Here is a 16,002-nt window from a genome sequence, read left to right on the forward strand (position 1 = left end):
GAGTCTAGAAACAGATCAACCCTGTCAGCAGGGTTTCTAGATGGCTCTCTTCTCCCGGGGTCCACGTGGTGTGTCTTCCTCTGTGTGTGTGTGTGCCAAGCTCTTTTTATAAGGACACCAGTCATGCTGGGTCAGGGCCCACCCCTATGACCTCACCCTACTTTATGTATGTCTTTGGAAGCCCTGCCTCCAAATACAGTGACATTCAGGGGTGCTGGGGGTTAGGGCTTCAGCAAGTGAAGGCGGCTGGCTGTAGGACACACAATCCCACCCCTAACAGGCAGTTTCCAGAAGAGCACGCCGCTGACCATCCCTGAGCCTGGCCCTGGGGCATGAAGATGGAGGGTTTATGGGTAAATCTGACCATTTGACCCACTCTTTGCTTTTTCCACAGACTTAATTAGGATTCAGCTTTCTGGGATCTGACAAGTCATCTATCACACCTCCATTGGCCTCCCAGATAACAAACTACGGTTGTTGTGATCTCCTCTCCCCAGCTGTTTTTGTCCTAGTTGAACTTCTCTGTTGGAGTTATTTTGAGCGGGGTTTCTGGAGTGTGCAGAAGTGAATTCTCTCATTTATCCACAATCTCTGCCTGCCTCCCCCCACCCCCAGCCCTTGGCTCAGGCGTCCCCTTCTCGATGTGGCCTTTTCTGCCAGATCCCTGTCCGAAGATAAAGCTCTTTCTTACTGGTTATTGTCGCACCATATTCCCCTCCTTGGTGGTTATCTCAGTTGTAACTTTACCATGGTTTTTTGACCATTAGGATCAACTGGTTTCTCCAACTAAACTGTAGGATTTCTTTCTTCCCCCCCCCCCAAGATCTTTAAATTACCATACTGTCTAATATTAGTTTCAGGTGTAGAATTCAGCCATTCGTCCCATAAGTGTAATCCCCCTGCTCATCACAACAGGCGTCTCCTGCATCCCCATCCCCGTTTCCCCCAAAGCCCCACCCACCTCCCTCCGGGAAACCTCGGTGTGTTCTCCGGCTTAAAAGTCTAGACTGGAAGGTTTTTGGAAATGCCTTGGTTTATAGTGATAATTTCCCTTGGTAGTTGTTATACCGCCAAGATTATTTTCTTTCAACAAATTTTAGACACACATCCCCCTTGACTTGTAGGAGGACCACGTGGCCTAATGGATAAGGCGTCTGACTTCGGATCAGAAGATTGAGGGTTCGAATCCCTTCGTGGTTGTTGGGGGTCTTCTTTATTCTCCCTTTCAGACACTCGGGTGACGTCGGTGGTCCACTTTTCTCGGTTAAAGTCGGCAAACACAATCTTCTCCTTTTCACAATAACCTAATAGCTTCTTCACCCGGGTTTGACTCCTCCGCCCGTCACTCTTTTCTCTTTGTTCCTTTGTTCCCCTTCTCCCCCGAGCGTCTGTCCCCCGACAGCAGCGCAGCCTCTTTGGGGCCGCAGACCAGCCGCAGTGGCTTCTCGGAAATGCAAACTTTCCCGGCCAGCCGCCCCACCCGGTCCCTCTCAGCGCTCCCCTCCGCCCACAAAGTCAGGATCTTTGGGGCGCTGTCTCGGACCCGGGGTTCAGCCCGCGAGCCCGAGGAGTCCTGACGCCCGCAGCTGCCGGACGCCTCGCACCTGCCCACCTGCGCACCTGCATCCCCAGACTGCTATAACCGCGGGACGTAAAGCTGTCGTGGGAACACCAGGAAAGCCTGTGGGGGGTTGGGGAAAAGGCAGCGGAAAGGTCGAGCGTCACGATGCCCTCTAACAAATGTAGGAGAGTGGTGGGATTAGATGACTCCCCATCTGCGATCCCCAGAGAAATCAGACACTCAGCAAAAAGCTTTCACGACCTCAAAAGCCTTAGGACCCTTAGGGGTTTGGGAAGCAGCGCGTGCAAGGTGTTAAAGGACCACCTCAAGATTACTTGCTGATTCCAAAGGGTAAAAGAAAGCTCCGAGGGACCCCTGACAAGTGCCTCCTCGAGTGACGTACATACTGTAGCGAGTAAGTCAAGCCCCAATTTTTAACAGAACTCTAATCTAAACAAAATAGACCTAATCGATCATTTTGACTTGACTTCTAGTTTGAAGAGGGTCAAGGAATAAATTGAAAGTTGCCTTCAGGAAACAATGAGCCGGATACGGAGAGTGGGACCGTCTACAAGACGACGGGCTGGATTTTTTTTTTTTTTTAAGTCAATGTCAATAACAGCAACAATAAGCTGGCGCGAAGTTCTGAACTGAAACGTACCAAGGAAACATTACAAATCAAATGCAGTGCATGCATGAACTTTGACTCGATCCTGGTTAGAAACCCCCGCTCCGAAAAACATACTTAGAGAAATTTAAATAAGGCTGACATAGTAGATGTTTTTATAAAGAATCACCAGAGTTTTTCGTTATGATAATGGTATCCTAGTTATATAAGACATGGGCGTGGTTGATTCACGAGTACATTGTGATGTCTGCAAAGGAATTTTATATTCCCGAAGAATACAGTAGATAAGACTAATAGGGCAAAATGTTAACAGTTGTTGAATCGGGGTGGTGGGTATACAGATAATCCCTTACTTTTTCAACTTTTTTACGCTTTAAAATTTTTGTAGTATAAGTTCCAATTAAAAAAAAAAAAAAAGTCTTGGAAGAAGCTATCCTATTTAAACAGAGGCCCTAAAGAAAAGGCACAGAGCTCTCTCATTGCTGCCCCTCCTTGGATCTCTCCAAAAAACAAGTTCCAGCAAGACAGAACTTTCTTCAGTTTCTTTCATATTCTGTGAGGCTTAGGTCTAGAACACCACACCCCTTTCCAACTTGGCTAACTCCTACACATCTTTCAGATCTGAGCTTAAATATGATTCATGCCACATATAGTCATTGAGTACCCACTTACCCATCCAGAGGCAGCAAAGGTAGAGCTGGACACTTTCTTCATGAAACTTGAAGTCTAATGAGTGACTCTCCAGGCACTTATCTAAGATGTCGGGGCCTGGGGCTGAGCATGACTCCTAGAGGCTACTTGGCCCATGGGACCTCTCTTGTCACACTCACTTGTAAATGTTCACTTCTATAATTGTTTACTCTGGAAATCACTCAAGGAGCGGCTATACTTTTCTTGGTCTCCACTGAATAGCAGTACCTAGCAGAGTGCTTGGCACGTAATTGGGCTCAGAATAAAATTTTTGAAAGGATGAAGAAATGAATGAATGCTTTAAAATATTTTGATCTTTACCAAAAAATAGGAGACAGGTTTCCCTTTGGAACATTTTGATGGGTTCCTCTTTCCCAAATTTAAAAATGATGCTTACAATAACAGCTGACATTTATTGAGTCCTTATTCCAGGCCCTGGATTACGTGTCTGAAGACATAGGGTATCTGTAAGGACATCTGTCGGATTATTTATTGAGGATAAAGTTTCTACTTCAAGCATGAGCAACCTGGAGAGGCAGAGGGAGAAATAGACTCCCTGCCCAGCGGGGAGCTCAATGTGGGGCTCAATCCCAGGACCTCAGGATCATGACCTGAGCCAAAAGCAGATGCTCAACCAACCGACTGAGCCACCCAGGCACCCTAGTTTTCACATTTCTATTTATAAAATGTATTTTTCATCTCAAAGCATTTGATATTTGTGTTTAATTATTAATATTTTCCCAATCATTTAAATGGCTTAGTATATAAAGAAATATTTAGCCTCACCTGGCAATCACCAAAAGGGTTTCTACTAGGATCTAGCCAATCAAATCGTTTGTTTTAAAACAACCAATGGGTTATATGTGTATGTTTTTAAGTGGTATATAACAGCAGTTTAATATAGATTTCTAAACATTAAAAAAAAGTACCTACTTCAGCAAGAATATGAGGTTTTTTAAAGAATCATTTAAAGGGGATAATTTAAAGAGAATTATTGCAACATATGGCTGATTTGTTTTCTAGAAAAGACCCAATGAGCATTCTCAATTTACCATGTGCTGGAATGGAAGTTGGTTGATTCCTCTTTGGTTTCATTAACGGGGATTCTTTGCTTCCCTCTCTTGTATTACTAAATCCTGAAGTAGTCTAGAATACATGATATATACGGTAACATGAAGGAGATCGAAAAACGCTCTTGGAAGATGTAGTCGTGGCCGAGTGGTTAAGGCGATGGACTAGAAATCCATTGGGGTCCCCCCGCGCAGGTTCGAATCCTGCCGACTACGATGGTTTGCCCTTTTACATACTTGCACCTTCTCCGCTCGGTGTAATTCATCTTCAACCACAGCCTACTTTTTTTTAATTAATTTATTTTTTACAGCCTACTTTTAAACATTAGAACATTCTCTCAGACTTTTTCAAGTTACATCAAAATGGAGTTCTTATTGACCACGAAAGAATCACTGTATGAGTGAACAAAAGCAAAGGAACCAATAGAACTCTTTTGTTTGAATTCTAAGGTTTTAGGGTTGGAAATCCTGGTAATAAGAAAAAAGGAAGTCGAAAGAAAAGATTTCACACATTCATATTTAGAGCAACATAGCAAATCGACTACTTCCTTTTTCTATAAGTGTAAATGAGAAAGCATGTGTGGGCCAGTGGCGCAATGGATAACGCGTCTGACTACGGATCAGAAGATTCCAGGTTCGACTCCTGGCTGGCTCGTTATTTTGGCTGTCCTCTTTCAGGTCCCCAGTTCTCATCTGTTTTAGGCCACTATAATTATACATATAAATTTTCTTTTTAAATTTCTTTTGTAACATCATTTTACACAAAGTGACAAAATTGTTAACAATACAGCCACCCGTGATAATTCTCTACTCCTTTCTTACATATGTAAATTTTCTTTAAATCACATCATTAAATTGATTGTTTTCAAAATTGACTAGTACTCACATTAGATGATAAACTTACAAGAAGGAAGACTTTTCATTCTTTGAAAGTAAAAATTGGGAGTTTTGCAAAGACTATTTCTAAGTACCAATTCTTCTCCTCTCTCTTTCTTTCAAGATGTACTTTTTCGGAACAGTTTTAGGTTCACAGCAAAATGGAGAGGAAGATACCACATGCACTGCCCCCCCCCACTCCCCCATTATCAACATCCCCCACCAGAGTGGCACATTTGTTACAATTGATGAACCTACTTTGACACACTGTAATCACCCAAAGTTTATAGTGTACATTACAGTTCACCCTTGGTGTTATAGTTCTGTGGGTTTGGACAGAGGCAAGATGAAATATATCCATCGTTATAGTATCGCGCAGTGCATTTTCACTGCCCTTCCCCCACATCCTCTGAGCTCTCTGGGCTCTGCCTATTAATTCTTTCTCTGCCAAACAGCCTGACAACCGCTGATCACTCAGGGTCTCACCATAGGTTGGGCTTTTTCAGAGTGTCATATATTTGGAATCATATATCATGTAGCCTCTCAGCTTGACTTCTTTTACTTAGTAATATACAATTAAGTCTTCTCCATGTCATCTAATGGCTTGATAGCTCATTTCTTGTTAATGCTGAATAATATCTCATTATCTGGGTGGACCACAATTTATTCATCCATTCGCCTACTGAAAGGCATCTTGATGGCTTCCAAGTTTTGGCAATTACAAATAAGCGGCTATAAATATCTGTGTTCAGGTTTTTGCGTGGACATATATTTTAACTCCTTTGGGCAAATAACAAGTAGTGCAATTGCTGGGTTGAATGCTAAGAGTATGTTTAATTGTGTAAGAAACTGGCAAACTCTTCCCCCCTGGCTGTACCATTTTGTACTCCCATCAGCAGTGAATGAGAGTTCCTGTTGCTCCACATCCTTACGAGCCTTTGATATCAGCGTTCTGGATTTTGGACATTCTACAAGTGGTGTTGTGGTATCTCACTGTTGTTTCAGTTTTTATTTCTCTCATGACCTATGATGTGGAGCACTTTTTTGTATGTTAATAAAATATGCCGATGGGCTTATCTGACACCACCAAAGATTTGTATGGCATACTGCAAATTTCGTTGGGTTTTTATTTCTACCCTTTTTACATAGACATAATTTAAAGAGTCAAACCTTTCACAAGATTAAATCTCTTCTTTCTTGCTCCCAGGGCTGAAGGGAGTAGATCGCCGTGGGGAGAAAAGGGTCATACCTAGCAGAGGATGGTTTCGATCCATCGACCTCTGGGTTATGGGCCCAGCACGCTTCCGCTGCGCCACTCTGCTACAGAAACTAACGGCCCCATAGTTAATACTCAGCTCTTCCCTGATTTGTCTACCCCACCCCCACCCCCGTCTTTTTCTTCAATCCATAAAAATTTAAAAATGGGTTTTCATTTTCCCCTTCGGAGTAGTGATTTGTCGCTCAGCCTGAACTAACTCCTAAGAGAAGGGTTAAGAAGAAATGGGAAAAGGTTATTGCGGATATGTTTCCAAGGCTTGCTTAGATGGGACAACTGTTACCGCATGCTGCGTGAACGTGTACATGATAGCACAATGTCCGCTGAGATCCCAAATGCCGTGTCTTAAACTTATTCTGTTACACAAAATGTGATGTGTGACGGTGATGACGTAAATGTGCTTTCCCTTTTTTCCATGTTGTAACGCGATGGTTCATAATCTGTTGATGGAGGGCGGAAGTCTGGATCCCCAGGTGAGAGCAAAACACACATTCCTGCACATAATCCTGACACAGAGTTTTAGGGGATTCACGGAACTTCTAGCCCAGCAGGCTTTCTCTCATTCCCTGTAGTCTCAATTTGACAAACAAAACTGTGTTCAGGTTTTCCAGGTCTGGAAAGGAACTGACCTCTTCTGTGATTTGAAGTGGTAAGAAATCCCAGAGAGCCAAGGGTGGGCTGGCTAGGGGACCTCTCCAGCATGGAAAAGCTGAGCCAGGTGTGCAGCAGGTGAGCTGAGGTCACCTACTAGAAGCAGATTAGTTGTCTGAAAAGATCTGCCAAGGTTCGGAAGGTTAGAAAGATATGTGGATGAAGAAATGGGTCTGCGAGCTCAGACGTGAAGGTCGGCAGCTTTGGGATTATTAATGGACGAGTTGGTGAAATTCAGAACATTTGCAATAGAAGAGTAAAAATGTCTCTATGAGCTTCCCAAAAAAGCCCCAAAATACAACCTCGATATTGTATGCTGCCAATTATTTACTTTTTAAAAGTATTTAAATGAGGATAGCCAAGGTGAGAGAAAGAGGGGAAGGTACCTCTCCGTTCCTTCTTGTATCTCACTTTCCAGACCTGGACCTTCCCCGGACGCTAAAACTACTGACCCCGACGTGATTTGAACACGCAACCTTCTGATCTGGAGTCAGACGCGCTACCGTTGCGCCACGAGGTCCTCGAGGGCGCCCCCGATTTCTTTACCTGTCAGCCTGATCCATGAAATTAATCCTCTGCGCGCGGTGAAGATCACGTAGGTGAATAAATATAGTGCCTGGCTGCCTCCTCGATCAAAATGCTGTCCCTCCGATCACTCCCCGATTCGGCTTCCCAGTTGCTTCTATTTACAGCCCTTCCGATCCTTTTTCATTCCTGTTTTCCTCCAGATACATTAAAAAAAAAAAAGATGTTTGGAGGAGTTTCGTTGGTTTTTGGTCTTTTTAGAAAAATGGACATTTTGTCTTTTTAGAAATACGGCTATTTATTGAAGGGCGAGGTAGGGGAGGTAGGGGAGGTAGCAAAGAAAAATCACGTGTCCTCTCTCGCGCCTGTCAGGGCTACCGGGGCGAAGTTCGAATTTGTTTCCCGAGCGTAGACTGCAGCTGGTGCGGAAGGAGGTCGAGGCGGGGGCAGCGCGGTGTGAGGTTAGGGACCTGGAAGAGGGATGTGTTGGAGCCCGCAGCACTGGGAGGTGAGAAGAACCGGCCTTTCAGAACCGACCTTTCAGAAAGTAAACCACCAAAGGTTTGGGAGAATCTGAGGCCTCTTACCAAAAAATGGGTGTACAAGCGTGCTGCTGCCGGAAAATTCAGCGTGATCGATGTTAGCTGAGAGTTGTCGTTTATACTTTCCTCACCTACCTGTAAAATGGGGATAGTAACAGTAGTGCCTGCCGCCTAGCATTGCCTTCATACATGTCATGTGCCCTAAATGAGTTTATATATTTATTTATGTTTAGAATGATGTCTACAGGGCTCACAATAAGCTCTCAATAACGGTAACTGGGGTGTCTGGCTGTCTCAGTGCAGAGAGCACGCAGCTTATCATCTGTGGGTTGTGAGTTCAAACCCCATGGCAGGTGTAGAAGTTATTAAACAAGTAGATAAACTTTCAATAAATGTCAGTGTAACTACTATCACTATAAAGCTTGGTAAAATCCTTTTAAGTAACCTCTACACTCAACGTGAGGCTCAAACTCACAACCTCAAGATCAAGTGTCACACACTGCACCCACTGAGCCAGCCAGGTGCCCCTAAGGCTTGCTGGAATTCTTAAAAGCATTTACACACATCACCAGCCTGGTTTGGCAGAGACTGTGTAAAATGTACGTTTGTCACTTGTTAGTTTCTTCCATGGATTTAGAGTTCGCTGTCATCAAACAGAATCAAATGAACTGGCTTATATCAAATGGTAGAACTATTTTTTATATATATACATAAGTAAAAATTTTTTAAATTAGTAAAAAAAAAAAAAAAAGCTCTGTATTGGAGTGGTTTGGGATAATATTTTTAAATTAAAGTGTTATTCATCCTCACAAACACATTCCCAGAGCATCTCACCCCTTGCTTTGTCTTGCGGCAGGCGTAGCACTTTCTTTCCTAGAGACCCATGGTCCCAGGCGTTGCAGACTTGGTTTTGCTAATTACTCTATTCCAATCTAAGTCTTCAGGCAAGTGAATTTTCAGGATCCCTCCCAGCCAGGGTCTTAGCACCAAATCACCTTTATAGTTTACTTTGATCTTGAGCCTCGGTTCTGATAGCTGGCATTGTCTTTGTGTACAAGTTTTCTGTTTCTACTTAGTACCTATTCCAGAAACTTGGATCTAGTCCTGGAGAGCTCAAGAAGGGGACTCCTTCTTGAGTAAGGAATAAGCCCTTTGGTTCTGGCCAGGCCCCTCCCACAGACCATCTCCTGCCCACCATCACCCACCTGCCAACAGACTGCCACCATTTCAGTAGCTTGCCGGAGGCTCCAAATGTCTTTGTTCCTGTCACACACCTCATTCATGAGATCTTCACACCCTCTTTAACCAGATACTGTGCTGAAATCTCCTGACTGCTCACCTGAACACCGACCACCCCGCCACCTCCTCTGAGGGGTCCCCCCTCTTGGCTGGGTTCTCTCCTGGTTCCTCACCCTCAAGCCTCCCCCACCTGCTGGGCAGGCCAAGTTTTGGGCTGCTTCTGCCATGTCAACATAAATTTGTGTTTGGGGTGGAAAACGTGTCAAGTGTAATTCTGTGTGTTTAAAACTAAATTGAAAGATTTACACCCATTATGGTGGTTATTACCAAAAAAGAAAGACAAAGGACCCTGGGTGTTGGCAAGATACGGACAATTTGGCACTCTTTTGCATCACTGGTGGAAATGTACAATGACGCAACCACTTTGGAAAACGGTATAGTGGTTCCTTGAGAAATTAAACATAGAATCACCATATAGACCAGCAATTTTACTTCAAGGTATACGTATAATCAAAAAGGTTGAAAGCAGGGACTCAGACACTGTACTTGTGATATTTTACTGGAGAATTCCATTTACATGGGGGTTCCTGGAATAGTCAAATTCAGAGACAGAAGGTAGAATGGTGGTCACAGGGACTGAGAGGTGGAAATGGGGAGTTGTTTAATGGGGACAGAATTTTAGTTTAAGATGATAAAAAGTTCTGAGAATGGATGGTGATGATGTTTTCACAGCAATGTCTTGCTCTTCTTGCCACTGAATTTACACTTTAAATTTGTCAAAATGGAAAACTTGGTTAGGTATATTTCACTACAATAAAAAAAATACAAAACTCATTAAAAAAGAAAGGCAGAGGGCACACATAAGGAGGAACTGGAGGTTAGAAAAGACAGCCATATAGGGGCAACATGATAACTTTTCACTGTCCCCTTTTTGGATGCGAAAAATGACACACTGGGTGTGTTGTGGGTAAGGTTGGCGTCTCCCCACCCGCCTTCCTTTCTGTGCTCTGTCCCTGCCGCACTGGCCTCAGTAAGGGAAAAATCACGGAAGTTTCTTTGTGAAGGGAGGCAATGTCTTCTTCACCCTTACTTCCTTAGTGCATCTCTTTAAAAACACAATATGTTCAATATGAGGTCACACTTTTTGATTTTACAATTCCCGGTCTGCCCCTTGGCTGTAAACCCATGCCATTCATGAGCTATACAAAAGATACAAGGTATATCCTTTGTGGGGGGGGGTGGGGAATGGAACTTTGAATGGATACATTTTACCAGGCAAATTATTTTTAACTGTATAAATTTGTGTGAATTCTTTCCAGAATTTTCAGCACTTTTGTGCTACCTTATACACCTGTAAATGTGATAGTGTTTAAGTAAGTCATAAATTGGATTCCCTCTTCTAATTGGTATAGAGATATCTTTTGTTGGCAGGATTAGTTAATTTCCGCAATATCTCCCTGCTCCAGGCTGGTCCCACCTCAGGGCCTTTGCACTTGCTGTTCCTGCTGCCTGGGCTGTTCTTTCACCAGATTTTTTCAGAGCATGTCCCCTCACCTTTGAGGTCTTTGCCAGCTTCCCCGTCCACTCTGATCAAAGCTCTATGCCTCCCTCTCTGCACACCTCTCCTCCTAGCTTTCTTGTTCTCTGTAGTACTTAGCAGCCTCTAGCGTACTATATGTTTTATTCATACATTTATTTATTACCTATCAAAACTAACTAAATTAAGAGCCAAGACACAGCCACTTCAGGGCTCTGTGTGGGAGGTCCGCTTGCCCTCCACATTGTATATTCCCAGGGGTTACCACACCCCCTCCCCACCACATCAGGTGTACTGCTCCCTACAGAGAACAAACACTAGGGAGTTTACCCACAGGGTTGGCAGCCGCTCGGGAAAGCAGACTCTCAGACTGGCTACACATCTTTCCCTTGGTTGTGGATCTCCTGGGATCCAGAATAAATGGTACATTATTGCGGCAGAGGCTGCTCTTGTCGGTTTATCAAAGTCCGTTTCCTTTTCCCGTTGGAAACACACCTGTCTCATCCCACTCAGGAAGCGAGAGAAAAGACAGCACAGACTGGGTAGCTGAACAACCAACGTTTCTTTCCCACCGTTCAGGAAGCTGGGCGTCCCAGTTCCTCCAGATGGCAATCGAGAGCCGGCGACTCTTCGCCTCGCGGGCACAGCTCAGAACTCTTCTCTTCATCCCCTAAGTGCGATACAGTTCCGAGGAAACAGGGAGCCCCTACATTAACTCCTGAGTTTGTGGCCCACAGAATCCAAACAGATTCACGGGATCTTCTAATTCTATTACAACGTTCTTGCCGGCAAAACCCCCGTCTTTCAGTTCTTAGGATCCTCACGGTGTGTAGTCCTTGACTTGTGCATTGCCAGGACCCTTCGCTGATCTCCCTGCACAGGTGGCTTGCTCCGCGGCGCGGTGCGCGTGCAGACACGCGCAGCGGCCACTAGGGGGCGGAGAAGCCTAAAAATGACCAAGTGGGACCCGAACGGAGGGAGAGGCGGTGTGAGAAGTGGAGGGAGCAGGGAAGGGAGAGACGGGGGAGAGAGAGAGCTGGAGGTCCGCCCCAGAAGCATCGAGAGGTGGAGGGAGCCGGGGAAGGGAGGAAACAAGTTATGGGGGGGGGGACGTAACTGTCTGGGTGGCAGTTAGGATACTTCACATCTGTCAAAGATAAAAAATCCAACTAAATAAATTTGAAGACCTAATAGGCTCTATTGGGCAAGCCCTCAACGGGGAAGCTTCCAATCTAGCAAGTAGGTGGGGCTCTGAGGGGCGCTATAAAATGGGAGGCTTTTATAGGAAGGTGGCGCAAGGAGGTTATTAGCAAAACAAAAGGCCAAGTTGCCTTCACCCCAGGACTGTGAGGAGGAATTGGAGCAGGCCCTGGGAGAAGACCACCTCGTTTTGGTGGGGACCAGAAGGTTTCTGACTGACCTGTTAAGACTGCATTTCTGGGGGAGATTAGAAGTGCAATTCGGTCAGGTCTAAAGCCCTGGTTTGGTAAGTGTCCCCATTTGAGGCCTGTGGTTTTCTCTTTGACCTTTGACAATGGTCAAATGACAATGGTCAATGACAAACAGTATAGATACTGTTTCCTTTTTTCCTAACAAAAACCCAGTTAGATCATGATTCCTACGCACTTTTGTGTTCAACCTGAAATACTGTGGATTAAAACAGAAAACAGACTTTATACGTGAAAAAATGAAGAGAAAAAGTTGAGGTGGGGCTGTCCAGACTGCTGGAGCTTTACTCGATCTTACACTTTTATTAAATCCATTTCTTTTTTTTTTTTAATGACATCTATAGGGTTTTGTTTGTTTGTTGTTGTTGTTGTTGTTGTTTAAGATTTTATTTATTTAATTGCCAGACAGATCACAAGGCAGAGAGGCAGGCAGAGAGAGGGAGAGGGAAGCAGGCTCCCAGCCAAGCAGAGAGCGATTCGGAGCTCCGAAGGCAGAGGCTTAACCCACTGAGCCACCCAGGCGCCCCCTAAAGGATTCTTTTTACTATTTTCTCTACTTCCGTGTCTATTCGGAATTTACCTTAATACAAATTTTTTAAATAGGCTCAAAAAAATGGCATGAACATCTACCTAGTACACTGTTCAATTACAAAATTGCACAAAACTTTAAGAATTCATTTGGGAAGGAAAAAAAAGGAATTCATCTGGGAACAGATACATACATTGATCCATTCCACAAATAATTAGCAAACCCCTACAATGTATCAGAGACTGTTCAAAGCACCAGGGAAAGAGTCGACTGAGACCTACGGAGACATAGAGTTCATGCTCTACAGTGATAAGAAACAAACAAGATGCCTGAAGAAAATTGAAAAGAGGTAAGATAGAGCAGTGGTTCTCAGACAGGATGGAGATGATTTACCCGCCCTCAGGGAACATTTGGCCACATAGGGAGGCATAATTGATTAACACAAATTGGGGGGGTGATGCTCCTGGCACCTAGAGGGTAGAGTCCTGGGGGGCTACTAAACATCAGACCGCGTACAGGACGGCTCCCCACTGTCCGGGTCTAAATGTCAATAGTGCTGAGGTTGAGAAACTCTCCAGCAAGATGGGGCGGTCAGGAGCAGCCTGTTTGAGGAGGTGCTGGCTGAGCTGAGCTGAGACAGGAATGATGAGAAATAAGGCATCTTCTGAGAGGAGAGTGTGCAGGCAGTGGAGCAGAGCCCTTGGAGCTGGAAAGCTTTCACCGGAAAAGGAATAGACAGAAGGCCTTTGAAAGGAGGTGACTGAAGGGTAAATGGGGGAATGGGAGGTGGGGACAGGTCATAGAGGATGTTCCACTGGGGTCCATGAGCCTGAAGCACCAAGCTCACTCAAAATGGCAAGTCTCAAGCCCCACCCCAGATTTACGGAGTCAAGTCTATATTTTAATGAGATCCCCATAGGGGGCATGGAGACCCACATCTCAGGGAAGCACGCTCTGGAGAATGGTTAAGGAACTTGGATCTTATATAAGCTGCAAGTGTTGCCAGCTGAACCGGGAAGACCCCAGGCCATGGGGCCTTGACCCAGCCAGAGCTGAAGGAGACACCAAAGGTTCTTGGTCGTGTCAGGAGGAGGAATTCAAGGACAGGAATTCAAGACGCAGCAGAGTGGACAAGGGACACCGTGGAAAGTTTACTAAAATGAAAAGTACACTCTGGTGAGATGGAAGGGGAGGGGGAGAGAGAGGTGCACCACCTGGGGGGTGGGTTTCTATCTTTTACTGACAGTTGTTATCGGGCGGGAATAGTCATTACTTGGAGCCGGAAGCAGGCTCAGGGGTTTCCGGTTGTGGCGCCGCCATCTTGGGCCTGTCTGGTGGGGTCCGGCTTCTCGCTAGGTTTCTGACCTTCCCCACGGCGGTCCGTGGCCTCCTCCTTGCTGGCCTCTGGGCGTCCCGTTAGAGCCTCAGTAACTACCTACCCTGACCCAAGGACCACTGGGGGGCATGTGGGGAGGCTGCCTTGATGACCCTCCTTCCCCGTGATGTGAGGTACGCGTGGCAGGACCGAGTGCAGAGGAGGGAGACAGCGGCTGCCGGCTGTGCCAGAGATGGTGGCGCGGGCTTGCGTCGTGGTGGGAACTGTGCAGTCTCAGAATGTAAATCAGGGTTTTTTTGGAAGTCGAGCTGATAGGACTGGCTGGTGGTTTAGATGCTGATGGAAATGGGGAGGATGGAAGCAAGGACTTTCCAGTTGGGTGGAGCATATGCGCAGATGGCAGGCCACTAGGAGAAAAGTAATTCAGCCGGGTTTCCTTTGGTGTTGGGAGTGTGTGTGTGTATATGTGTGTGTGTGTGTGTGTGTGTGTTTTGTGTTTAACGCATGCTACTTCTGTGGTCAGAGCTCTTCTGTCGTGCATAGGACCAATTCCCCCCAATTCTTCTGTTGTCAGCCATGTGTCTTTGCCGTGCAACATTTCCTTTTTTTTTTTTTTTAAGATTTTATTTATTTATTTGACACAGAGACAGCAAGAGAAGGAACACAAACCAGGGGGAATGGGAGAGGGAGAAGCAAGCTTCCCTCTGGTCAGGGAGCCCACCCCACTTGGGGCTTTATACCAGGATCCTGAAATCATGACCTGAGCCAAAGGCAGACGCGTCCCGACTGAGCCACCCACTCCCCCCCACCTCATGCCACACCTCCTTAACTTTGGGCTTGGCCAGTGGAATATTGGTGAAGTGGGCCAGAGCTCTAGATGGGCTTGATACCATCCCCTGAGATGTTTGGTGTTTGTTTTGAGGCATGGTTACAATAGAAACCTGTCTACTAGACATGCACCCAGTATAAAGTAGGTGTTATTACCATTATTTTTTTAAATATAAGAATGGTAAATCCTTGCCATTGATTAGTTGGGGGATTATTTTGGCTATATCTGAGGTTCCTATTTTGTGACTTTGAGCAGCGTCATCATTGCTGAGCATGGGGGGTGGGGGGTGGGAAGGAACCTGACTGAGGACCAAGGACCCTTGCTTAACTCCAGGGCCGAATCTGGATAAGGGATAATTCCAGGGACGGGAAGGGAAAACCTGTTTTCCAACCTACTTACTATTTCATGAAGTCTATTTAATGAGGAATGTAGCCTTTTATTCAACAATTAGAAATCACAGATTTCAAATGCAGGATAAAAAAAAGTAAAGCAGGGCGCCTGGGTGGCTCAGTTGGTTAAGCGACTGCCTTCGGCTCAGGTCATCATCCTGGAGTCTTAGAATTGAGTCCCAGGATCAAGTCCCACATTGGGCTCCTAGCTCCATGGGGAGTCTGCTTCTCCCTCTGACCTTTTCTTGCTCTCTCTCTCTCTCCCTCAAATAAATAAAATCTTAAAAAAAAAAAAGTAAAGCAAATGAGTTTTTAAGGTAGATAATGACGATCTCCCTCACTCTCTCTTTTGTTCTGTTTCTTCAGCCAGTGGTTTGGGTACCTCCCCGTCTTTCAGGCACTAACTCCAGTTCCGCTCAAGTACACCAATGCGAAATACAAGAGGCTTCACCTTACAGAAGCTCATCTGATAAGGGGTCGGGTTAAAAAGTCAGCAGGGCCTGGGCATTTGAAACAGTACCCAGAGGAGACTGGATATCCTGAAGTCAAACTTCTCAAATTCCACAAATTGGCCTCAGGTAAGGTCTAGTTTTAAAACAAACAGAAATAGGGGCTAAAGGGATTCGCTCCATTCCATGCATGGATTAGCCTGTCTTTGCAAGCCTTCAGACTCTGTCAGTTCGAAATTACCATCGCCAGAGCTGAGAACAGCATTTCTGGAGAGTACCTCTCTCTTGGCTGAATACAACGTCACAACAAACAAACACACACACAAAAGCAGAAGAGACTGCCAAGGTTTATTTGTTCTCTCGAGTGGGGCTCACCTCTCAGGTGTGCTCCGAGTAACAACAGCTTTCCCCACTGAGGCTGAGGAAC

The 16,002-nt window shown here is 45.3% G+C and overlaps 5 non-coding genes across 5 annotated transcripts; 3 read left to right on the forward strand and 2 right to left on the reverse strand.

Annotated features, from left to right (window-relative positions):
- Window positions 1-1,127: 1,127 nt before the first annotated feature.
- Window positions 1,128-1,200, forward strand: TRNAR-UCG. Its single transcript has one exon. It is a non-coding gene; the product is annotated as a tRNA-Arg (tRNA).
- Window positions 1,201-4,083: 2,883 nt separating this feature from the next.
- On the forward strand, window positions 4,084-4,165 carry TRNAS-AGA. Its single transcript has one exon. It is a non-coding gene; the product is annotated as a tRNA-Ser (tRNA).
- Window positions 4,166-4,531: 366 nt separating this feature from the next.
- TRNAR-ACG lies at window positions 4,532-4,604 on the forward strand. The gene has a single exon. It is a non-coding gene; the product is annotated as a tRNA-Arg (tRNA).
- Window positions 4,605-6,075: 1,471 nt separating this feature from the next.
- Window positions 6,076-6,147, reverse strand: TRNAM-CAU. The gene has a single exon. It is a non-coding gene; the product is annotated as a tRNA-Met (tRNA).
- Window positions 6,148-7,200: 1,053 nt separating this feature from the next.
- On the reverse strand, window positions 7,201-7,272 carry TRNAW-CCA. The gene has a single exon. It is a non-coding gene; the product is annotated as a tRNA-Trp (tRNA).
- Between the last annotated feature and the right edge of the window lie 8,730 nt (window positions 7,273-16,002).

The sequence above is a fragment of the Mustela erminea genome, chromosome 4, assembly GCF_009829155.1.
Source record: "Mustela erminea isolate mMusErm1 chromosome 4, mMusErm1.Pri, whole genome shotgun sequence".
Lineage (NCBI taxonomy): Eukaryota > Metazoa > Chordata > Mammalia > Carnivora > Mustelidae > Mustela > Mustela erminea.